The 26,893-nt window shown below is 40.7% G+C and overlaps 1 long non-coding RNA gene across 1 annotated transcript in view; it reads left to right on the top strand.

The window, feature by feature from the left end:
• Positions 1-6,304: 6,304 nt before the first annotated feature.
• The window catches only part of LOC122547990, a 35,414-nt gene continuing 14,825 nt past the window's right edge, over positions 6,305-26,893 (top strand). The window contains exons 1-2 of the long non-coding RNA XR_006311137.1: positions 6,305-6,388; positions 21,289-21,367. This is a non-coding gene — a long non-coding RNA (uncharacterized LOC122547990). The remainder of the gene's footprint in view (positions 6,389-21,288; positions 21,368-26,893) is intronic.

Genomic DNA, 26,893 nt, shown 5'->3' with positions numbered 1-26,893 from the left:
TAGGGAATCTAATCTAATCTACTCTCGAACAGCTAACGATCTCTCCTTAACGTTCAGTAGCATTACTATCCCTCAGTTCCCCAACACTATAAATATCCTGGAGGTTACTAGTGACCAGAAAATGAACTGGACCAGCCACATACTTACTGTGGTTACAAAAGTAAGTCTGAGGTTTGGAATTCTGTGGTGAATACTCTCCTCCCAACTTCCCAAAACACCATCTATAAGGCACAAGTTAGGAGTGTATTGCAATATTTTCCTTTGCCTAGATGGGTGCAGCTTCAACAACACTGAAGAAACTTGACACTATCCAGGACAAAGCATCCTGTTTCATTTTGCATTCCAGCCACCACTCTCCGTATTCACTCCCTTCACCATCAAAGCACAGTGGCAGACTACACGATAAATTGCAGTAACGCAGCAAACCTCCTCTCACAGAATGTCCAAACCTGTGACTTCTACAAGTTCAGAAATGCAATAAACACCACCACCTGCGTGTTCCCCATCAAGTCATCAGGACCTTCCTGGCTTGGAACTACCGCCTTGATATTTCCCTGTTGTGGGTCAAAGTCCTTTCATAACAGCAGTCCCCCACATCCTATTGACTAGCACAGTTCAAGGAAACTCATCACCATCAACTTCAGTGATAATTAGGGGTGAAAAATGCTGGCGTAGCAAGCAATACCTACATCCCAGGAATCAACTTTTGAAAAAATTGAATAGGCTATACTTCTACATCTTCTTGAAAACTATAACTGACAAAATTGTTAATAAATTTGCACACTTATTTAGACCATGTTTTATTGTGGCTAAATAAAAACCAAAAGAACTGCAGATGCTGCTTATCAGAAACTCCGTTCTGAGGGTCACTGGACCCAAAATGATAACTCTGATTTCTTTTCACAGATGCTGCCAGGCCTGCTGAGTTTTTCCAACAATTTCTGTGTTCATCATGGCTGTTGGTGGAAAATGGAAGTTGCTATTGAAATAACTCCAGAGAGGCTGGTATCCCGTCACCAAGTCACGCTTTATTTATACCATGAAGTCCTTGACTCTTTCATTGTGCTTGATATGATGCATGATGTACTGTTAATTTGCATTGTTGATTCTGGGCTGTACTGGGACCTGCCTACTCTGTGTTTGGCTGCGTGTTTGTGTCTTACTTGTGTTCAGCGTGCCCAAATGAATCTTAAGGTTAGGAAGGGCCACTGAGTCATAGAGATATACAGCACAGAAGCAGTCGCTTTGGCCCAACTCATTATGCTGACCAGATATCCTAAATAAATCTAGTCTCATTTGCCAGCATTTGACTCCTATCCCTCTAAAACCTTCCTTTTCATATACCTATCCAGATGCCTTTTTAAATGTTGTAATTTTACAGCCTCCAACACTACTTCTGGCAGCTCATTTCAAACACGCACTACCTTCTTCATGAAAAGGTTGCCCCTTAGGTCCCTTGTAAACCTTTCCCCTCACCTTAAACCTACACGCTCTAGTTTTGGACTCCCCTATCATGGAGAAAATACAATGCCTATTTACCCTATCCATGCCCCTCATGATCACCCCTCAGCTTCAGACACTCCAGGGAAAACAACCTCAGCCTATTCAGCCTCTCCCGATAGCTCAAACCCTCCAACCCTAGTAACATCCTTGTAGATTTTTTCTGAACCATTTCAGGTTTTACAACATCCTTCCTATAGGAGAGAGACCAGAACTGCATGCATATTCGAAAAGTGGCCTCACCAATGTCCTGTTGAATTGCAACATAACCTCCCAACTCCTGTACTCAATGCACTGACCAATAAAGACAAGCCTACCGACTGCAGCCTTCACTATCCTGTCTACCTGAAACTCTACTTTCAAGGAACTATGAATCTACACTCCAAGGTCTCTTTGTTCAGCATCACTTCCCAGGACCTTACCATTAAGTGTATAAGTCCTGTCCTGATTTGCTTTTCCAAAATGCAGCATTGCACATTTATCTAAATTAGACCTCCATCTGTCATTCTTTGGCATATTGGCCCATCTGATCAAGATCCTGTTGTATTCTGAGGTAACCTTCTTCTCTGTCCACTACACCTCCAATTTTGGTGTCAACTGCTTATCAGGAGCATCCTTCTGTCTTCCCTCTCACTGACTCTGATGAACAGTAAGAACCATAGATGACCTGGATAATTGACCACTGTTGCCTAACAAGACTTATGTTACCATTGCCTTTAAAAAAAAAATCCATGATCAGATCACAGACCTTCTTGGACTATTATTATCTGAACTATGTGAAGTTATGTGGAATTGTTATTTGGAAGCTGTTTATTTTCTTATGGATCAGATTTGTGTGAAAACAGGATTAATTTTAATGTCGACTCTCATTAAGTCAAATGTGACCTTCAATGAGCAACACTTTGCTCATGTATTGACAACAAAGTGACTCTAAATAGTAAACCAGTGTGGAAATAAAAAAAGCAATTCCCACAGCCAGTCTTATTATGCCTAGGAGTATTTTCATACGCTTTTAGCAAACACATAATAATTATGGATATTGCTATGGATCAGTGAGTATGCACTCTTACGAAGTTTAAGTGTCCATGCAGTGTTTGACTTGGCGTTTCACTTTTAATGCTGGTTATTTAAAGTGTTTTACAATAATTTTGCAGCGACTGCTCTGGTGCTGCTGAGCAGATCCAAGACTCAAGCCGATGTGAAATACTGATATATATGGGATGCAGTAATTTCTTAAGGAAAGCAAACAAAGAGCACATGGAAGTTGGTGCAAAGGCCTATTGGGCTGTAATTTACAGCTGCAGGCTATGTAACCATCTTATCTTGATCTTACTGTTGCATGTTTACTTTCAATGATAGCAAGTTGTCGAAAGTGCAAGCTGATAATGTTGTCTGTGAATGAAACCAGGCAAGTGGGACCTGAGTGGACAGGGCAAGCATCTGTATGTTTCCTTAATCAAATTGAGGGATTTTGAAACTCTGAACTCTAGAAATGAGAAGGAAATGTAAATTAGGATGAGTGTATTTAATGCTAAGTCAAGTACAGAAGTAGAAAGTTTAGATTGAGAGGCAAAAATAAGGGAGGAAAATATTTCTCAAGAAAAGTTTTTTACTTTTATGTCCAGCAATTATAGCTTGAAGCAATGATCTTGTTACGATCCCAGTTGATGGTGATACTGGACACATTAAACCTGATTTGATGTTTTGATTTTTGATAGTGTGTCATCGCTGAAGTATACACACACAGCTGCAAATGTTCTTCAGAGATAGAAAATTATTATGAAATAAATTTTATCCATGACAGAGCAGACCTATGATCCTTTGGGGCTATGGCAACTTTACCTTTTCTATAAGACTGAGCTTAACGCAAACTGAAAAACACAGTTTCAACTTGTTTTCAACATTATCCTTTTACAGATACTGTGTTCCAGAGAGATATCACTCCTAACTCCACCTTTTTAATTTTTAAAAATTAATTGACGACTCCTTTGTGGGTGGCACAGTGGTTAGCACTGCTGCCTCACAGCGCCAGAGACCCGGGTTCAATTCCCGCCTCAGGCGACTGACTGTGTGGAGTTTGCACGTTCTCCCCGTGTCTGCGTGGGTTTCCTCCGGGTGCTCCGGTTTCCTCCCACAGTCCAAAGATGTGCAGGTCAGGTGAATTGGCCATGCTAAATTGCCCGTAGTGTTAGGTAAGGGGTAAATGTAGGGGTATGGGTGGGTTGCGCTTCGGCGGGTCGGTGTGGACTTGTTGGGCCGAAGGGCCTGTTTCCATACTGTAATGTAATCTAATCTAATCCTAGTTCCTTTCCTTTAGACTGTGGAGGTTGTGTTTTTTCCTTTCTAAGATTGCTGGCATGATTTCTTTTTCACAACTTGGATAACCTGAATTATCTGCTTCTAACAACTTGAACACCTATCTCTAATCTCTCCACAACTTGAAATGACCTCAGCCAGGGTGATTGGTGTCTCTAAGCTGAACTGAAAATATTCTTTCACCTGCTCAGAGAAGATTGTTCTCCTTTCTGAACTAACCACCTGATTTTTTAGAATAGAAGTCAAAAGCTAGACTCCTGTCCTCTCTCCTATTGCAAATTTGACACTGTAAACATTCCATCCACTCATGCCACTGGTATCCAGCCAAGCAGTGGGGTCACATGCCTTTCTTGGAAATTTTGTATTTAGGTCACTAATCTAAACGATTTTCTGACCTTTATCTTCGAAACGAAATTATCCTCTCGCAACCAACTGAAATCTATCTGACTATTTTAAATTACAAATCCTAAATTATTTCAATATATAATGCAGCTTTTATCTCCCACTCAATGGCAACTAGGGATGGGTAATAAAGGCTGGCCAGCCAGCAACACCCATAAATGAATAAATTAAAAAACATTCAACTCCTGTAATAATTAATTTTTAGTATTTTGAAGTTCAGGATTTATAATTAACGTGCACATTTTTGGAAGGATCCAACCTGGTTAAAATTAGTATACGTGGCCCTGGAACACGTTCATTGTGTCACTCTGCATTGCTCTATTTTTCAACAATGAGTTCAGTTTGCACCTACTATATTCGTGCAACAATTTCATGTCTTTTCAATAACAGCAGCATGAGGGCCTGAATTTCTAGAGGTTGGTATCAGAGATTGGGAAATCCCATCTGCCTCAGTAGAAAGTGCCCACAAAGACAAGTTTCTTTAGGTCCACGCTGGGAAGTGTGACTCCATGCTGCAGTCAGGGCATCAGTTTGGGTAGGAAGTTTAAGGCAGCCACAGCAGCTGCTGGATATAGAGGGGGCCTGCTTAAAATGTCCACCTTAGTGCTGTGGGACCTCATCATGGTTATAGTGAATAATGCAAAGTATTCTAGCCTTTAACACCACAGATTTGCCATGATTTATGTAAATCACCTCATGCCCATTGCCTAGCCATGCCCTCTATATCAGACTATGGATATCTATCTACACCCATGACCCTTTTATGCCCTCTGTTACTAAGCTAGACCCATCCTTCTGTCCCTTTGAGACCCTCATACTCCTTATGCCAAGCTATGATGTTGTAATGCTCCTTAACTTTCACACTGCATAAAACAAATTAACCCGAGTGACAGGATGTGGAATTAAAAAAAAAGTTTTAAAAACAATCATCCATACATCCATCCATCTCCACTATTTAGAAGTGACCTTCAACAATTTTATTGAAAGTAGTTAATCATCTGGGTCCCTTTTAAAATATCAATAGAAAAAAACTGCAAACTCTTGAAACCTCCTAACCTCAAATGTATAAATACACATTGTGTAGTTCACAACAGAAATAAGAGAGCCAGATATGTCAATAAGTAATGTTTTCTTCGGAGCCTGGGTATTTCGTTAGTCTCCTGGATTCATGGGCTTTCTATAAAGACTGCTTATGCAGTCTTGGTGGAGAGTCCAGACATCTGTTGAAACCGTTGATCCCTAGTGAAAATGCTGTTTGATTGGCAGCTCTAGCTCTCCACTTATCTGTTGTCAAAAGAATCTGGTCAAATGTGTAGATTTATAGGAGGAACCTAATAAAGGCTGGGGCCAATCCCCAACCAATTGCCGAATTTCAATCTGAGTTTTTATTAGGCATTTGACCCTAATTTCCATATTTGAGGCACCAAAATGCCCTTTAAACAGACATCTTGAATGATAGCAAGTAAGTTTCATTGCCACTCTCAGGATATATTGGGTCACAATCACTCATGCTTGTTATTTTATTTTATTCACTTGTGGGATGTTGGCATCAGTGGCTGACCAGCACTTGTTATTGTCCATCCCTGGTTGCTCTTGAGAAGTCATGTTTTCACCCAAAGACAGGCACAATCTGGTCTAATTCTTTTATCTCCTTCTGTACATTGGCAGGAATAAATAGCAGAATTTTTTTAAAACAGCAGCCAACCCCATTGCAAAATAAAGAAAGATTACTGAGAAGGTCTTGATGATGGCAAGACCTTTTTTAAACTCCTTTGATTTTGGTGAGGTTTTGTGCAAATCTGAGTAACTACTGAATTCACAATGTTCTTTTTGATCATGAATTCAAACCCTTTTTAGAAGCAAAAGAATTCTTACATGAAAGAGGTGGGTTGCAGGCATCAAGCCAAGACTAATGGTGCTTGGACAGCAACTTCAGTACTGAAGGTGATTAAATATCACTGTAGTAAACTTTGTTCTTCGCAAATTCAGAATGTAGTAGTATCAAACCTATTCACACTGTTCTGATTTATTTGAATAATTACTGTAACCAGGTTTTGTTACTTGATGAAAGAAAATAACTATTCTGTTGAACTGTCTTGGCAGGCTGCAGATGCACATGTTGAATGGAGCGTTATTGGCATTGCTATTTCCTGTAGTTAATACCAGGCTGGTGAGTATTCCATTTTATATCTGTTGTCTTCACAATGTGCTTAACCTTTTGGTCCTGATCCCCCTCCTTTGTTAAAATTTACAATTTTGTGGGGTTTTTTTTGTTTTTTGTTTTGTTAGGAACTTCCCTTTCTTGAACTATGAATTCACACCAGTGTAGTGTTTAGTTTTCTTCCAAACTAAACTTGACATTCATTATTTGTGAAAGCTGCCAGTATACTTGAACCTTGGCATACCTGTTTTTTTTTTAAGCCTATAATGAAACTCTTACTTGCTAGTGGTGTTTATCAAGTGCCTAGTCCTTGTAAGTGCTCTGATAATCACACTATCACTCCTGTTGAAGCTAAGTCCTCTATAATTGAGATTTATGCTTAAGCAGTGATGCTTATATTCGATATGGCAATTCATCATGAAGTGTCCCAATCACTTTAAATAGTGATAACTCTTGTAATGGTAGTGATAGGCTGTTGACTCACTGAATTATTCTTCAGTAGCAGTGTCCAGTTAAAGCTATTTGATGAATTGCATGTCTAAATCATGTTTTATCATGATTCTTGATTGAAATGGGAATTTTTGATATGACTTCAGGAATTCCCTGCTCTTCTTCCATACATACCATAATTTAGTGTTCATTTAAACAATTCAAACCAGTAACAGGCTGAAAGTTATTATAGCTTGGGGATGGGGCATGAGGTTACTTCTAAATTCAGGGATGCGACTGTGATCAAATGAACAAAGCTTACAAAATCTTTATAAATACCAAATCTCTCTATTAAGTGTGTATTAATTTGATAAGTCTTGTTTAACCGGGAATGTTGCAGTAAGAATGTGCTTTAGTTATGTTTATGCTTGATAAATAATTTAACTGGTTGTTTGGATATTGTTACCATTCTCTTAACATTAAGCTCAACAAGTTGCAACCAACACCAAAAACAGTCTCTTTGAATTACAAGTATTTTCAAGATTGGCCATTTGCAACTGAATGGAGTTGAAAGCAGTGATTTGCTAAGTGAAGTCCCTGGTTGTATCTGTTTCTTTGTTCAGTGGCAATGATTTCATCATGTTCACAATGAAAGCTTGTGGCACTTGGCAAATAATAGAATTAGAAAACTCATTATGGTGGCTTTTGATTGTCCGTTGAAAGGATTCTTCTGTTGAAATGCTGCAGTTCACATGCTGTTTGAGAACCAAGAACTGAAATTGTCTTGCCAAGAATGGTATAAAGCTCTGTGTGGTTTTCTTTCATTATACCTTGGATTAACTGACCTTTCTAAAAATATTTTTTTAAAAAGTGGCAGAAGAGAAATTTGGGATGTTTTTTCCCCATGTTTCTGTGTGTGTCCTCTGGCATCATTACAGAACACAATGACATTTTATTTCCTGTTGGCAACACCGTCCATGTAGCAAGTGACTATTTCAGCATGGCCAATGGGGAGCGTGTATTGGCTGCTTCAAGTAAGGTAGTAGTTAATACTTAAAAGTTAAATCTAAATTAATAATTTACAAAGACCACACATTAAAATCCATAGAGGAATCATTTCTTGATTGCCTACATCCTCGATTTCTCTGCTGGTTGGGGTAATCGTACTGGGCTGCGTTTGTCAGTCACTCTGTTTGGTGCAGTGTGAATGGGAAGGTGGGGCGTATACCCTTTGTTAGCAAGTGGGAAAATTGGAGGCTACCTCACCCCAGTGCTCCAAAACTGCAACTCCTGTTAGTTAGTTCAGATTCACAGCTTTGGGAACTAAAGGAAAAGATTGTGTGACACTGGGCTTGAGGGAACTGCAGAATGTCATTCATTGGGAGGATGAAGCAGAAATAAAGAAAGGTTGATCCAGGGTATGGAGGGAATGTCCTATGAGGAGATGTTGAGTAGATGTGCTTGTACTCATTTGGGTTTAGAAGAATGGGATGTGGCCTTTATGTCCTTTTTGAATTGTTGTCAAGCCTTTTAAGCATTTTCAAAATGCCGTCCAATGTTAAAAGAAAGATGAAGCTGAGGATGATAATATGATTGTTCTAACTACCCCATATTGTGTGGAGATTGGCTGGAGACAGATGAAGACCAAATTAGATAGATATAACATGAAATGCTTGCTTAGTGATTCTGTCAGTCATTCATCACAAATGCAGAAATCTGGCAGCATAGGTCTCGTTCTTGAATACACACAAAAATGATGACACCCTCAGGATCTAAAAACTCAAGAATTTTCAAAGCTTCATGTCTATCATATAGATTCATACAGCACAAAATAAGTTTGTAGATGGCACCAAAATTGGTATATCGTCGACAGTGAAGAACTGAATCTAAGAATACAATAGTCTGTTGATCAACTGGGCCAGTGGGCTGAGGAATGGCAGATGGCATTTAATTTGGATAAATGTGAGGTGTGGTATTTTGGTAAGACAAACCAGGGCAGGACTTACATAGTTAATGGTAGGTCTCTGGGGAGTGTTGAGGAAGCACAGGTACATAGTAGTGTCAGAGATAGACAGAATGGTGAAGAAGGCATTTGCTTTCATCAGTCAGAGCATTCATATTGAGGGCTTGAAAGTATGGTTCATGTATAACATGGGAATAGATCATGACTGTGTATTTGAATGCACAGAGAGAGAGAGAGAGAGAGAGAGAGATAGAGACAAGAGCAGGGAGATTGTTCTGAAACTATGTAGAATGTTAGTTAGACCTCAGCTAGTGAATTGTGTAGTTCTGGGCATTACACTTCAGGAAGGATGCCAACACATTTGACAGCGTGCTGAGGAAGTTTATGTGGTTGGTTCCGGTGTTGAGGCATTTCAGTTATGAGAATGAATTGGACAAGTTTAAACTTGTTTCTTTGGTGAGGAGAAGGCTAAGGGGAGACCTAACAGAAGTTCTCAAAATCAAGAGGGGTCTAAACAGAGTAGATAGGGGGAAACTGTTTCTGCCCATAAAAGGATCATCAAAAAAGCTTTACAAAAGACTGTTTCAGACTTCAAGTGGTCAGAATTTGGAACACCAAGCCTAAAATTGTGGTGGACAAAGCTTTTAAGTGAGGCGTTCAAGAGAGGATTAGATGATTCTTTTAATAGAAATGATGTGAGAGCTACAGGGTAATGGCAGGAGTTTGACACCAAGTCAAAATGCTCAGAGGGCCAATGCAGACCTGATGAACTGAATAGTTTGATTCTGACAGAGCTTGCAGCCATTCTAGTAATCTCCCTCAATAACTTCAGGAATCATTTAGAAGATGTGCAGGATCGGTTGTGCAACATTCTGATCATCATCAGTATTACTGTGATGGCTTTACTGGGGAAGAATATCTCCCACTCCATGATAAGCAAATGAGGTGATGGGACACATTAAATACTTGTGTATTTATAAGTAAAAGAATGATGATGGATGGCTCAAGTCATGTGATTCCTGTGTCTCTTGACTCTACACTGAATGGGCCAACTGACACAGGCCTGAATAGTCATTTTTCATATTGATTTGTTCTAACAGCTTCTGTTTGGAAGTGTGTACCCTGTCCACTTCAACAGAATGACCTGGTAACTTATTCTTTCTCTTACCTTCTGTAAAATTCCATCTGATTTCACATTGTTCCAACTAACTTACTGACATTTTCATGGGTCATATTTGAACCCCTCTGGTCATTTATAATTGACCTATTTCACTATTCATCTACATAACCTTGAATTTAAATTGGGTAATCAGTCATGTTGTAATGTTTCTTCAAACAGTCCATATTTTGAACAAGGAAAACCCTTTATATGTTAATGAGACTGCTTATTTGCAGTCAGTAATTTAATCTTTAATGTTTGTTGGATAATATATTTATAAAGCAAGGTGGCACAGTGGTTAGCACTACTGCCTCACAGCGCCAGAGACCCGGGTCTGTGTGGAGTTTGCACATTCTCCCTGTGCTTGCGTGGATTTTCTCCGGGTGCTCCGGTTTCCTCTCTCAATCCAAAAATGTGCAGGTTAGGTGAATTGGCCATGCTAAATTGCCCATGCTAAATTGCCCGTAGTGTTAGGTGAAGGGGAAAATGGAAGGTAATGGGTCTGGGTGGGTTGCTCTTCGGAGGGTCAGTGTGGACTTGTTGGGCCGAAGGGCCTGTTTCCACAGTGTAAGTAATCTAATCTAAATGTGACTTTGTTCAGTTCTCATCTTATTGGAGTTAGCCACTTGACGCTGGTATCCATGTTCAGGTCATTGTGACCTGTGTGTTGCTGTATAAATTATTTTCTCACAGTTGCCTAATGTTGGTTCGTATGGGAGAGAACATCTTCAGGGGCAGTTAGTCGATTATGCTAAGTTTAGTCTCTGTGGTGGGATAATATGAGATATATCATATTAGTTTTTTGCTCAGAACCACTGTTTGGCAAACAAGCTGAAAGTGCAGAAAAGACTTAAAAACTGCAGATACTGGAATTCTGAAACAAAGTTCTGAATAGTTCCAGTGAAGGGTCCCTGGAATCAATGGCAACTCTACTTTCTCTCCACAGATGCTGCCAGACCTGCTGAGTTTCCCCAGCAATTTCTGATTGGCTGCAGAATGGACTAGTTGTGATAATATATCCTGTTGAAAATGTGGATGTTGCCAGGGTTGGAGGATTTGAGCTATAAAGGGAGAGGTTGAATAGGCTAGGGCTGTTTTCCTTGGAGCGTTGGAGGCTGAGGGGTGACCTTATAGAGGCTTAAAAAATCATGAGGGGCATGGATAGGATAAATAGACAAAGTCTTTTCTCTAGGGTGGGGGAGTCCAGAACTAGAGGGCATAGGTTTAGGGTGAGAGGGGAAAGATATTAAAGACACCTAAAGGGCAACTTTTTCACACAGAGGGTGGTACGTGTATGGAATGAGCTGCCAGAGGAAGTGGTGGAGGCTAGTACAATTGCAACATTTAAAAGGTATCTGGATGGGTATATGACGAGGAAGGGTTTGGAGGGATATGGGCCAGGTGCTGGCAGGTGGGACTAGATTGGTTTGGGATATTTGGTCAGCATGGACGAGTCGGACCGAAGGGTCTGTTTCCAAGCTGTACATCTCTAAATGGATGCATTTTGATTCTGCATCAGAACAGAATCTGAATGGTGGTGCAAGCTCGAAGGGCAGAATGGCCTACTCCTGCACCTATTGTCTATTGTCTAATTTGATGTCATTCATCCCTTCCTCTAGTTAGACTGCTGGCTTGACTGTTACTTTGAGGGAAATAACTGAATGATTGCCATGGAATGAGACAATAGAACGTTCATAGTATTTAAATGACTGTAGTTTTTGGGTATCTTGAAAACATTAAAGTAGGTAAGTCCCGAGGGCCTGATGGGATCTATTGCAGAAATTTGAAGGAGGCAAGGGAGGAGCTATGACAGGGATCTTTGTTTCCTCTTTAGCCACAGGCAAGATCCCAGAAAACTGAAGAATAGCCAACGTTCCTTTGTATAAGATGGACAACGGGGATAATCCAGGAAATTTTAAGCCAGGGATCCTTTCATCAATGGCAGGGAAATTACTGGAGAAGATTCTGAGGATTAGGATTTACTTGCATTTGGAAAAGAAGTGATTAATTTGGGATAGTCAGCATGGTTTTGTGTAGGGGAGATCTTGTCTCACAAATTTAACTGAGTTTTTTGAGGATGTGGCAAAGATTTTGAGGAATTGAGAATGATTGAGGGGCAAAACACAAATTGTTGGGAATGCCACAGGTATTAATGCTAGAGCAGGAGGAGGAGACACTCTTAGCTGATATTGTTTTCTTGTTACTATTCTCTCCTCTTCAGATCTACTGCCAACATTGCACACCTCAAAGAAGCCCCCACAAGATTGCTTTATCTCTGAAAACTAGGCTCTGGGCAGATTTTTCTTTATGTTTAAGCCTTGATTTGGGAATAAATGAGAGGATGTTCAAACTTGATTATTACATTCCTGGGTTTCCTTTGATCTTCCAAATGCATGCTTTCTTGGCATCAGTTCTGAGCAGGATTTCTGGACTGTTTCAAGAAAAAATGTAGCTTACATGGAAGCAGCCATTTCTTGCATGTTCAGTATCTTTTGGGACACCATTGCCATATTAAATATATGGAGGGAGTTTCTCTTGGTAGGAATATCGTTGGAGTGGGCATGCTAAAGGTTTATTCTAATGATCCTGGACAATTGCCTCTCATTTATCCACCTTCCAGCTAACGTGCAAGAATATGTTATCCACAGAGTAGCTTGAACTCTCCAGTCCTCTCTTGTGTTCTACTTTGGTTTCATAGAGATCTTACTGACGTGCAGCAGTGAACTTTGTACAGTTGAGTTGGTGCCTGGAGGTGGCCTCGAAATAGGGCGAAGTGATCACATGGTGCACAGTCTGTTGCGACTTTTCATCTTCCAGAAACAGGCACTCCAAACAATGTTTGGAAATTAGAGGAATGACCTTGTTCAGAGGCTGTCCTCGGCAGTGTTTCTGAGAAGACTTTAATATCTGAATTGATTGTATTGAAAGTGGCATACAATACAAGAAATCTACAAGCAGTGGGAATGGAAAAGTCTCGGCATAATTCACACAAGAGGCATACTAGTGAATTATAATGGTGGAAATACGGAATAAATTTAACTTCCGCTCTGTCCCTTCTTGCCTGAACTGCTCTTCCTGGTTCCCTTACAATAGTGAGCTTCTCCCTTTCTCCATGATGATGCTTATTTTCAGAGCACGTGTCAGCCATGCTGGAATCTCTCAGGCTACTGTTCTGTGGGATGCCTTGGGATTGAAGCTAGTGGCACTATGACAATTGTCAAAAGTTTCTGGAAATGGGATTCAGGTCAAGAAAGAAGGTCCCATGAATGGCTGACTAAAATTGATTCTCTCTATCTGTCCTTCAAAGCTCATTTTCACTTGCAGGCTGGTGCACAAGTACCCAGGAAGTCCAGTTTGTACAACTTGGTCACCAAAACCATGTTTACAACTAGACTGTGTGTTGAAAAATCCAATACATCTATCAGTTTCCCAGGGTGAGTGCCTCCTGTATGCTTTAAAATATGGTTGATTGGAGAATTGGAACAACATTGACATTGATCAGATGTATTGAATTTCAACCCAATTTTCTAAACTTTTGGCAGCTCTATTACTCCTATAACCAGCGTGATCAGAAAGCAAAGACAAAATTTCTATTTAATAACTATCCTCCTTCCCACCAGTATAATATTTAATATAGTTTTGTGTAAAGCATTATCCCCTGTTGATCCAATATTCATATGTATTGCTCAGGGGGGAAAACATACATTTTGTTGAGGCATTTCATCTTCCATCAGAACATTCACAAGAATACCAACGTAAAGGAAAACATTTTGTACTGTACGAGGAGTGTGCTGATTGGTTGGTTAGCAAATGGATCCTGACTGGTAGAGGCATCATTGTGGAGCATGTGCCAATTAGATGATGACTGACAGTTAACTGCTATGCTTTGTCCAGATGACAGGTTGATTCTGACTGGTCAAGGCCTTGCCCTGAGGAATGAGCCAGAGAACAGCTTGCAACCTTGTTAAGCTGAAACGGTTGCTGTGTATGTGCATGTTCATTTTATCTGCAAAGAGCAGGGCCTAGATTGATAAAGCTGCAAGTGTCACACTGATGACTTTACATTAGTTATAATTATAGTTCTTAGCACACTCAGAATTATTTAGCAAATACTATCCAATCTCAGAGTTACATCTACACTGTTAAGTTGTGCAAGCATTGCCTGGTTAGTTGTGCATGTCTAGTACCAGTCCTTTGTAAGCAGTCAAAGAAATATGTTGGATATGATCCATCAGCCAAAGGATGTACAGTCTGCATACATGGTATTGCATAGGCTGGTGCTGAAATTCATACAAAGATGGTCCTTGATTAACATGGATGTATATTCCTGAAAATCACCATGTTAAGTAAAGCTTCACTATTGGAAACTCATGTTCACAGAAGGTCAAACAAGTACAGATTATGAGTGTAAAGTTAATATAAACTCCAAACCAAGACATGAAAATATGCAAGAAGATTATCTTTTAATATTTCTTGCCTGATATACAAGATTGCTTATCTGGAGGCTGAAGGATGTGGATCTTCATCCAACCCATCTGTAGTGCTGGAAATGAAAAGTTGAGGATATTCTGACAGCTCTTCTGTTGCCTTGGAGATGGAGGTTTGAGAGGTGCTGCATTTTGGAAAGTCAAATCAGGGCAGGACTTATACACTTAATGGTAAAGTCCTGGGGAGTGTTGCTGAACAATGAGACCTTGGAGTGCAGGTTCATAGTTCCTTGCAATGATGTCGCAGGTAGATAGGATGATGAAGAAGGCATTTGGTATACTTGTCTGTTGGGGAGTGCATTGAGTATAGGAACTGAGAGGTCATGTTCTGGCCCATGACATTGATTAGGCCACTTTTGGAGTATTGCATGCAATTCTGGTCTCCCTCCTATAGGAAGGATGTTGTTAAACTTGAAAGCGTTCAGAAAAGATTTCTAGGGATGTTGCCAATGTTGGAGGATTTGAGCTATAGAGAGAGGCTGAATAGGCGGGGGCTGTTTTTCCTGGAGTGTCGGAGGCTGAAGGTGACCTTACAGAGGTTTATAAAATCATAAGGGTAGGGGAGTCCAAAACTAGAGGGCTTAGGGTTAAGGTGAGAGCGGTAAGATTCAAAGGGGACCTAATGGGGACTTTTCCATGCAGAGGCTGGTGCGTGTATGGAATGATCTGCCAGTGGGAGTGATGGAAGTTGGGACAATTACTTCTTTTAAAAGGTATCTGGATGTGTATATGAATAGGAAGGATTGAGAGGGATATGGCAAATTGGACTAAATTTATTTATGATATCTGGTTGGCATGGGCGAGTTGGATCGAAGGGTCTGTTTCCATGTTGTACAACTCGATGACTCTAAGTGTCCTTGGGAACAGATTTTAAAAACTTATCCAGCCGAAACAAGCACAATGAACAGGAATGTGTGCAGGAATACTGAGTAATGAAGTGCAGGTATTCTTCTGCACTGCTCTGAGTCAAGAGGGGAATGGTATTATCTTAAAGCAGATATGTGTAACTGCTGAGCAGAGTAGTAAAGTAAAATCCGTGCTATGGTGAACTGTATTCATTGAGACCTATCATTCATTTGCATGATAGACATCTCTTCAGCTTGAAGTCAACATCCTGTTGATGGTGAACAGCACTGGTATTGCGACTGCATAGTACAGCATGGTTAGCTTCCCTGTTGATTAAATTTACATTGGTATTTCTTGTCTTGATGAGTGCAAGAAAAAAAGATCTGACAGTATGTCTCTTATGGTTCATGCATGGACTATCTAATGATTACTGTCCTTTTTTTTTGTAAGTGAAAATGACACTCAAACTTGAGGTCAGTTGTTCGTGTTTGCGCAAAACTATGTTCCATGAAAAGGAAGGAAATAGCTGCAAATAAAACTTCACAAAAAAACTCAATGTTTCCTGTGAAGAAATAGTTTAAATATATAGTTTTATTTCGGCATGGAGTTTTTGGCTGTGTGTCTGCAGTCAGGGGGCTTATTTCTCTGGTACTTGAAAACCAGAGTGTTAGTTCACAAATTATTTAAAATGTCGGAAGGTGGACGAGAGCCAAGGTTTACAGTCTGAATTACCAGTCGTAGGATTGCTACAGGCTTGTTTTTCCCCTTTTCCTCTATTTGTATCACTTTTCTCCTGTCTCCCTTTTTGTGTGCATGTGGTTAACTGGCACCAGACACTCGCCTAGTACCTTAGTCCAAGAGGCAGCTCTTAATGTTAAGTCTGAACTATTTGTGTGGACAAGCTGTTCAGCTATTACAGCTGAGCCTTATCCTTTGCTTGCCTGATGTCTGCACTGTAGTTGGCAGCATTGAGCATTGAGGACTGTAGCCAATATTGCAATCCCTACCTCTGGATTGCTGTGCCCAGTTATAGATTCATTGTTAAGTTGAGCAAACACACTGGTACAAACTGCGATTGAATGCCAGGTCTCTCTTTCCTTTTTGTTTTCTTTTTATGAGGTTGAACCATTGTAGGAATTCCAAACATTATTTTATAACTAATGCTTTCTTCATTTTAACAAGAAAAGATTTTTCCACAAGAATGCGACATGCATTCCCTTGTTTTCCCCTTTCTATTTGCAATCTCCTAATTTTCAGAAAATCATGTTGGTGTTGTTGTTGTTGGTCTGTGGTTTCATTGTCGTTGAATGAGTGCTGATATCTAACAGAGAGACCAAATGGGGGAGTTTTTATCATTGAGAATGTGCCTGAACACTCTAGGTTGAAAACCTGACCTTGACCACTTACAATAGGTGATATACAATATAAATTCTTCATATAACAGGAGTTTTTATTACTTTGTTAGTAATAATAACGTATTCTGACACCAGTACTTGATTATATAATCTTGACAGACATGTCAGGTCGGTATTGAGGGAGTACAACACTCAGTGGTGCTGTCTTTTGGATAAATTGAGGCCTCAACTGCCTAAACTAGGTGAAAGAAAAGATGGATAAACCTGCATTGCTGTAGCACCCTTCACATCCTTGACATTCAAAACCTTTTTATTGGCCAATGAAATACTTTGTGAAGTATTGTCACTGTAGTAACATATAACCACAGACTTTAGTTTAAGTCATATAATAGAAAATACAATCAGGATTTCTCTGAGCAATGCTGGACTTGTGTTAATTTGGATATTAAATTTGTAGTGCTAATAACTAATTAAAATAACTAATGCTATTGTTTAACAGGTTAAAGTTCACATTTCTAATCACTCCTTTAATCCTTATTACACCTCCCCCTCCAGTTTGTGTTCAACATTGGTCTCCTTGTTTTATCTCTCTCTATTGCTAATCATCTTTTGATGTTCATGTAAATTAAAGATGATTAGTGTTCAATACTAACTGAAACCATAACCAGGAACATGAGTGGCGAGAATCCACTGTATTGCAGTTCTTGTTTGTAATGCTCCCTGTGCTGCCAAGTGAAATAATTGTTTTGATATTCTAAGTATGACCACATAATCTTTCAAGCAAATTTAATTTGCAGTAAAATACTACAGTTGTTTTCGACTGGAAATTGATAACATTAGCTTTGGATAAGAGTTAGAATCATAGAACCCAAACAATGTGGAAGCAGGCCATTGAGCCTTCTCAACCCAGACCCACCCTGCTACTCTATCTCTGTAACCTTGCATTTCCCATGGCTAATCCACCAAGCCTGCACATCCCTGGACACTTGTGGGAAATTTAGTATGACCAATACACTTAACCTGCACATCTTTGGAGTGTGGGAGGAAACCAGAGCACCCGGAATAAACCATGCCCTCACCCCCACACACATACCTCCCACACACACTCTTCCCCCCCCCCCCCCCCCATACATACATACATACATACACACACACACACACACACACACACACACACACACACACATATCCCTGGAGCTGTGAGGCAGCTGTGCAAACCACTGAGCCATTGTGCTGTGCTGCTGGTTTTTGGCCCTTTGCTAACCTGGTGTGTCACTGGGCCGAACTTTTAGCTCTGGGAGCACATTGTTTCTTCTAACAAAAGGACCAGTGGTTAACCTTCCTGCTGCATCCCCACCTTTTTCTAATCCCATGAGGGACCGAAGATGTGCCAGACAGCCCATACCCCTATGGACATGCTGAGGGCCTTTAACTGGTCCGAGTGGTTGGGGGAGGCACTCGTTAAACTGGAGGTCTGGCAGCATTAGCTGCAGAGATGTCTGTATCCCAGGGATGTTTGTGGTGGGATCAGGTCCCCAGCAGCCCTGTCCGAGAACAATTTCGGCTCTCCCCCGATCTCTTGACCCCTGCCTTCCACTGTCCTCGCTGAGATTCCTGACCCAGGACTTAACTGGGTTCCTGGTCATGATTAGACAGACTCCAGTCTCAGCAGTGGCCATTGTTCCTGGTTGGTGCTGCTGGGAATGGCCTGGGAACAGGGTGGGAGACTGGGGTTGTGGAGGGCAGTGGTGTTGCTGGCCATTTGTTCGGCAAACAGCTCTTTTAAGGTGGGACTTTCTCCCGGATTTGGAGGGAGCTGGTAGAGTCTCGCCTAAAAGTGTTTAACACGCTGAACATATTAGATTGCTGTTGGGTTGCCATTGAGAAGGTGTATGGGCTACCCCTGACCTCAGTTGAGAGGGTTAGGGCATGAGCACTGCAGCAACAACGTGAATTGTCCATGTCAATGGCTTCCTTTGGCCATGCACTGTGTATTGAGCTGGTAGAGTTCTTCTCCATGAAAGGCAGTGCAATTGTCATGGGTGTGCTTTTCTTGATACCCAGATTAGGTAGCACCTCAGACCGTATGGCTTTTTCCAGGTACGGTATTAAAATGTTGTCCCAGGTTGTTCGCTCCAGTCTCTGGAGCGGAACTTTCATCTCCTGACCTTCTGACTAAAGAGAGACTGCTATTTCTGTGCCACAGTTAATGGATACAGTTTAGAGGAGCAGTGGTTTTAAAATTCTTTGGTGGGATGTTGGCATCTCTGGCAGGTCAACATTTATTACCCGTCCCTGATTGCCCTTGAGAGTGTGGTGGTGAGCTGTGAAAGAGCATACAGCAACTGCGATAGAAACCACAGAGAAGGCTGTAAACTCTGGAAATACCTTTACTATTTTTAAACTTTTATGATATTTGTAGATGAACCATCACCCCTATCTAAAAACATCAGGTTCCCCCTCAAAAACACACAAACTATCAAACTTTTTAAAGATTATTATTTTAACTACTTCGCTTATTTCTGTGTCTGCATGAGGTTTTTAGCCTAACATGTAAATTTTGAAGAATCAAATGTAAATTTCACTCACCAAACATGCGGAGTGCATCTATTTGAATAAATTGGAACTCTGCAGGATTTGATCTACAGTGCTTTAGTTCAGAGGACATTACATGTTAACACTGTCAATATACTTCCTGTGTGATGATCTTAATTTATCACAATTCTAGCTACTTGCTCAGCTCTTGCTTCAGATAATGTCTGCAGATGCCACTGAACTGCTATGTGTTTTTCTGGACAATTTTATGGACATTTACGCAAGCTACAACCCCACAAGTATGCTGTTATAAAATTTAGAATGATAACAGAGTTGGTGGTGTGTATATTTCTTGTTTTCTACGTAATTATGAGTGTAGAGAGAGCTGCAGAGCGGTTGCAGGTAGAATAAGGTGATGTAATTTGATTTACATGACCTCTAATCTGAGGAACATTGGAGCAGGAGTAGCCCATTCAGCCCCTCAATGAGACAATGACTGATTTTGAAAGGTGAAGCCCATATTTTGGGGGTAGATGCTGTTTAAATCAGACTCCAGAATGACTGCTGTGGCGCGCAATTTACTAACTCTCCTGTCAGCGCATGCTCCTGAGCATTAGATAGACTTCTCTTGTTGCCTGGATGGGAAATTCTTGATGCTTCTCTTCCTTTTTTAATGCATGTCTGTTTCGGAAACAGAACTATCCCAATATTTGCAGCTGTAATAGGAAGTCTCTATTAAGTTAGAAGTAGCTTTATTGACATTTGCATTCGAATGAGTGCAGTGAAAAGTTTGCAATGTTGTTGCTAATGGTGCCATTTTGGGTACAGAACACCTAGGTACAGAAATGGAAGAATAATAAATAAAGTCCAGCATAAGAATTCAATGTTTTTAGAGATTACTCAAATTACACTCCATTTCACCAAGTCCGTGCCAGCACTGTGCCTCTGGACCGCACCAGGCCAAGTCTCCAGACCACGTCGGCCTTCCAAGACCTGAGGCCTCATTTCCAGTCCATGTGGCCTCTCCTCCCCTGTGCCAGCCTCCAGTCCGGGACTCAACCCAAGACTGTCCTCCCCTCGCTGGCCTCTGGTCTGGGACTCTCCTCTCTGCGCCAGCCTCTGGTCCGGGACTCACTTCCTCCACTCCCTCTGGGTTTTAAAACAAACACTGCAGAAAATAGAAGAAGAAAAGAAAAGGCGAAGGAACTGGCAGAGCAGAGGAGCTTCATGATAAGTCCCTGAATAACAGAACTGCCTAAACCATGAGAGCCGTGTCATGATGCCCCCCACCTGCACCATCACCATTTCCATGTAATAAAGGTAATTGTCAGTTAAAATGGATTCTAAAGTAATCCTGTTTTCATTACTGCAACAGGAGGGAAATTTCAATGTTAGTTGGACTTCAGAAAGAAAGATGACAATAGACCTGGAAAGGAAGGTGAATTAAATGAGAGACTGATATCTCAATGTAGTTCTGTTACACACCTAGATTCCTGCAGTAACCCTGTTGAATTTTAGTATAAGGATTTGGATTTTAAGCTGTCGTTGTTTTACCTTGGAACTGTATGACACCGATTCCTCTCTGTAACAATGGTTCCTTTCAAGCTTTAGAAGAATCTGTAATATTGATGTACATTGGAGCTCATTTCTTATCGTAGTTCAAGTTGAATTCTATCTGTCATTTTACATTTTCTACCACGTAACATCACAGAATAAAATTAAGGTGCTTAACCCCTAGAATTTTTCATACATTCGTTGTGCTACTGCTGTGGGTTCATTAATGATGAGCATTTCCTTAAATATTTCCCCTCAATGCCCATGATGACAGAAAGCTCACCATGTACGGAATGATTCCCTTTATAAGACTAATGTATCTGATCTACCATCGGGTTAACACTGCAATTATCAAAACTTGAAGACTTGTCTCTGTTGGATGTTTGAAAATAGCCAGACTTACGAAACACTTTTTTTAACCAGAACCACTTCCATCAGATATGTGACATGGCAAAAGCAAATTGTTTGCGAAGCTCTTAGTAATCTGATCAATTGATAACAACTGATAAAGGGTATAAGTGAATGGGGGAGATAAAGAATACATGTTTATTTCACAAGTATTTTGTATGTTATCTTCCCAGCTCCCCTTCGAGATGGAGGTCTACTACATCCAACACATCACACTATACATTGTACCAATCTATCTGTTGCAGAAAGGGGGTAAGCCTTTTGGATTTTTAAATGTTTCAAATGACAAACTCTTCTGCCAGTTTAAATATTTGATTTATTGCACATTTTACTACATTGCCTCAACCAGTAGCTATTGGCAGAGTATATGCTTGGCCTAGTGTGGAAAAGCAAACACTAAAACCAAAAACGTAACAGGATTGATCACTGGCTTATGGTGAATTCATTGACCTCAAGAAATAATAATAAACTTGGTTTTACTGATCCTGTACAAGGGAGGGAGAACCAATAAAGAATTCTGATTCTGATCTCTAGCCAGTAACTCAATCTGACACAATATATCGAGGTGTCAGATGAGAACAGAATTGGGTCCCTCTATAATGTTTCTTTCAGCTAACAAATTGGTTGATAGTCTAGACTTAGTCGTAAAGAATGAAACTTGGACAAGATACTGGGAAATATTGGCAGACCAAGCACAGTTGGTACCTTCAGGAGAGGAGGAATATTGGGTTGCTCAATTGACGTTATTTTGAAACCATTTGAATGGAATTAGTCAGTACATTGTATTAAAGCCTAGTTTTCCACCTTGGGAGATTAAGACCCCCAACTAACAGCTGAAAGCTAAACCTTAAAATCTCCTGCTTGACCACACCCTTCTCATGGGTGCTTCTATTGTTCCAACTTTATAAAAACAACACCCAAGGCCTCACAAGTCAGTTATCTTCTCGTAGTCTGCTCAACACTTCAGTCTCTATAAAAGAAACCAGGGCAAAACACACCACCTAAAGCTTCAGTGGTCACAGCATCAAATTTCTCAATTGCCTCCATGGATGATACAGAAGCTTGTGAGGAATAGGAATATGGTGGGTTAATGGGTGGTTCTATGAGAGTACAGCTGAGATGCAATGTTGGAACAGAATGGGGAGTTGATGGAGGAGGCTGGTGGTGTGGTCAGGGAACATTCACTGGATGCAACCAAGTAAGAGACTGGAAATTTAGCTATTTCAAACGTTAATATTAACTCTATTCAATGGGTAAAACTACAAAAAGTTGGAAATATTCAAGTCTGGCAGGAGAGGAGACAGTGGTGGAAGGGATGTGGGGGCAGTCCATTTCTTGTCCTGTGCTATGTTAGAGGCAGTCTTGAGGTTATCAATGCTCCTCTCCTCTCTCTCTCTTGCTTTGTGTCTCCAATCAAATGCCTGCAATCCTAAGCTTCTGCTTGTGTCTCTTCCATTCTTCTTCGCTATCGCCCTAGTGAGAGCACATGGATCACTGAATCTGTATGAAGCAGTAGCTTTCCCTGGGGACTCCTGACTCACGAGGGCACCTTGTACAATGCAGTAAAGATCCATTTTCAGAGATTTTGAATGGAAAGTAAACCAGTTATCGTTTACAGTATTTAGTAACCATCATACCTTTTCTGTGACTTCACATGTAGTAAAACAGTTTTATTTTGTAGAAATTTTATGAATAACACCATCTTATTCATGTGTCATCCTCGGAAAGGCTTTTCACCCTTTTTTTTGTCTGTATTGAGGTTTTTAAGACAATAATGAGTAGTTGTGTGTTGAACAGTTTGAACAATTCTTAACCATAAAAATTGACAACTTGTATTTGGCTGGAGTCCACATCTGTTAATGTTGGCTTCACTGTCTTGTCTGGAGAAGAAATAAAAATTGCTCCCTTTGCTGGATACAAAGGATACCATTTGGCTCATTGTAGTTGTTTCACTGTTAGTATTTCATTTGGAGCGAGTGAACACTCCAAATGTGTTCCTATCCCAATGTGAGTTAGCATCTTAAGGGGACTGTAGAGTGATTCAAGTGGGGGATGGTAGGAGAATTTGATGGAAGAACACATCTGACCATGTTTCTAATTGGAGGCTGAGGGGTGAAGTTATAGAGGTTTATAAAATCATGTGGGGCATGGATAGGGTGAATAGCCAAGGTCTTTAACCTAGGGTGTAGGAGTCCAAAACCAGAGGGCATGGCTAAGGTGAGGGGGAAAGATTTGAAAAGGACCTGAGGGGCAACATTTTCATGCTGAGAGTGGTGCATGTATGGAAGGAAGTGATGGAGGCTGGTACAATTACAATATTCAAAAGGCATTTGGATGGGTATGTGAATAGAAAGGCTTGAGAGGGATATTGGCCAAATGCTGTAAAATGGAACTAGATCAGATTGGGATGTCTGGTTGTTGTGGATGAGTTGGACTGAAGGGTCTATTTTCATGCTGATTGACACTCTAATGTCCATGACACTATTTAATCTCCATTGGGTAGGCAACAACCCTGCACTAACCCATTTATAAATCTGACTGACTAATGGTCAGCTGGGGCCATCTGCTGGTGACTTGCAGAAATTAACATTAACAGGCTGGGTTTTGTTTCGATTGAAGCTATCCCCTGAAGCTATCAAAGTTGTATTCCTGCAAATGTCAGGCGATTTTACATTTGAATGTTTTTGTTAAAACTTTTACCTCATTGCTAAGTGGCCCCTTTGTAAAGTTATCTTTATAGACCTGCCAAAGCTAGTAGGAAATAAGCTCTAAAACATAAATTTGAATAACTGAAACCCCAAACCAGGTTGGCAGTTTATATCATTTGCACTTTGCAGTTTGTTTGCCAAATGACATTGTGGTGAAAGTTGAAAAATGCCAGTAATGTGAAAATCAAATTATTTGATAACTTGTCAAGGAAACCATTCTTAAAAATGTGCACACTGTCACAGGAGGGGATTGATGTTCACAGAAACTAAAATGTTGCAGCTGTTGGATATCAGAGATAAAAATGGAAAAAGCCGGAAGTACTCAGGTCTGGCAGTGAAGTTTGCTGCTTTAAAGAGAGCAACATTAAGGGTCATGCGCCTTGTTACTTTGGAAAAAAGAACAGGTTACAAGGTGATCTTGATGGTGCGCAGTAAATTCTCACTAAATAATGGCACTGTAGAAGCAATAGCAAAGTCCTGCAGTTGTTGGGAATCTGCGATAAAAAGAGAAAATGGTGGAAACACTAAGCAGGGCACATTTCACACAGGCCAGTTGGTTTGTGAATAAAGTTCCAGCTATCAAGGAATATGCAAGAAAATAAATGCTGTCAAACTGTACTCTGGTGATGCAACATTTGGCAAGAGCTGTCTATGTCTGACTGTGGGCCAACCCTTAGGCCTAGCTCTGCAAATCTCAGCATGACATCAGTTTCAAATGTTGGGGCAGCTGTCCTCTGGTTTAATGTTACTGAAGTACAAGTCAATGTGCCTCATCTAAAAGGTGATTTTTCACATGTGAGCCAAGACATTAAAATGTTGGCATGTTGTTAATGGCCACTGTGGTGAGGCCATGCTCTGTGGCTAGATTTGATTTCCATGTCTTTCATGGTAGCAGTCTCTGAATCATGATCAATAATCATTGCCAGTTCCCCCATCCTCACATCTAAAACAAGTGAACTGGAAGTCTCCAATTGTTGTCCAGTTTGAGAGGACTCATTGACCAGGTATTTCTAATTTTGATCTGTTATTTTCAAAAAGCACTTCATAATGCTTTATTCATTGTGTTCCAATTTTTACTTTTCAGTGTTAAAATCACAATTGATGAAAAGTGAAATCTGGCTTGATAGACCATAAGTTTTTATTCTTGCTATTTAATTATTATTGGTCAGTTACTGGACATATTCATATGAGGCTGCCAATGTTCTTCTAACAAAAGACAGAAAAGTTTATTACTCCAAAAGGGGTGAAAATGTACAAATTTGACAATTTTAGCTCTTAAGCACAAATATTTTGATTTATTACCAAGGTACATTGAAAAGCTTTGCTCTGTGTGCAGTACAGCAGATTATACCATACAATGTGCATACGGATAATAGAACAGAGCAAGAAATACAATGTTACAGCAGCAGAGAAGGTGCACAAAAAGTGGTTAGCACTGCTGCCTCACAGCACCAGAGACCTGAGTTCAATTCCCGCCTTGGTCTATGTGAAGTTTGCACATTCTCCCAGTATCTGTGTGGGTTTCCTCCGGGTGCTCTGGTTTTTCCCACAGTCCAAAGATGTACAGGTTAGGTGAATTGGCCATGCTAGATTGCCCGTAGTGTTAGGTGAAGGGGTAAATGTAGAGGAACGAGTCTGGGTGGGTTGCTCTTCGGAGGGTCGGTGTGGACTTGTTGGGCTGAAGGGCCTGTGCCTACACTGTAAGTAATCTAATCCAAAAAAAAAACATTAAATTTGAAATTTGAGAGGTCATTCAGAAGTCGAATTACAACAGGGAAGAAGCTGTTCTTGAAAAGAGTGGTTCAACCCTTTTTCCTAGCAATATCCTTTACAGTCACTCATTCTTAAAGAAGTATCAGTTCTATCTTAACTTATTAATTTTGTACTTAACTGACAAGGTTGCAAGTATTTCCAATAGAGTCATAGAAATGTACAGCATGGAAACAGCCCCTTCGGTCCAACCCATCCATGCCGATGAGATATCCCAACCCGGCCCATATCCCTCCAAACCCTTCCTGTTCATATACCCATTCAAATGCCTCTTAAATATTGTAATTGTACCAGCCTCCACCACTTCCTCTGGCAGCTCATTCCATACCCGGACCACCCTCTGAGTGGAAAACGTTGCCCCTTTTGTTTCTTTTATATCTTTCCCCACTCACCCTAAACCTATGCCCTCTAGTTCTAGACTCCCCGACCCCAGGGAAAAGACTTTGTCTATTTACCCTATCTATGCCCCTCATAATTTTGTAAACCTATATGAGGTCATCCCTCAGCCTCCGACGCTCCAGGGAAAACAGCCCCAGCCTCTCCCTGTAGCTCAAATCCACCAACCCTGGCAACATCCTTGTAATCTTTTCTGAACCCTTTCAAGTTTCACAACATCTTTCTGCTAGGAAGGAGACCAGAATTGCACGCAATATTCATCAGCTAATTCATTGACTTCTCTTAACTGAACTTAGAACAAAACTCCATCTACTTAAACTTCTAAAACAATTCAACTTTTTGTTTTGCGAGCTCTGTTAGGTTAGTGACTGCTACAGACTTAACTACTGTTTTGCTGATATGAATCTTTAACTTCTTAACTGAAACCTCATTGTTGGCCCGAGCCATTTGTTTCTCAGTGTGTCATAAACACCCACGATAGTTTAGCTTATGTTGCAAGCTTTCTTTCCTGTAAAGACCATTTTGAGGTTCCTGTTGGAAAAATGACTTTCTGACCCTTTGTAGACCTGTCCGCAGAATTAAAATCAAGAAAAATTTCACCGTAACTTTAGAATCTAAACAGAGGAGACACGATTATTCGAACGAGATGAGTGGGCATTATTTCGTTTGGATAATTGATTATTTGGTAAATCGATTCAATGCTTTTCCTCTGGGGATCGAAGTTTTCTGTAAAGTCTGCTCCCTGTTGAGGAGATCAGGCAGCATCACCGCACGTGCGAGCCCCCGCCCACCCCCCAAACCCTCCAACACTGCCCGCCCCATGCCCCGCAACCCCATCGAACACGCCCCGTCCACCCCCAATCCTGTCCACCTCACCCTGCCCCCCCAACGCTGTCCAACACCA

This window comes from Chiloscyllium plagiosum, unplaced genomic scaffold (assembly GCF_004010195.1).
Source record: "Chiloscyllium plagiosum isolate BGI_BamShark_2017 unplaced genomic scaffold, ASM401019v2 scaf_1192, whole genome shotgun sequence".
NCBI lineage: Eukaryota > Metazoa > Chordata > Chondrichthyes > Orectolobiformes > Hemiscylliidae > Chiloscyllium > Chiloscyllium plagiosum.
This window is presented reverse-complemented; position numbering and strand designations above follow the sequence as displayed.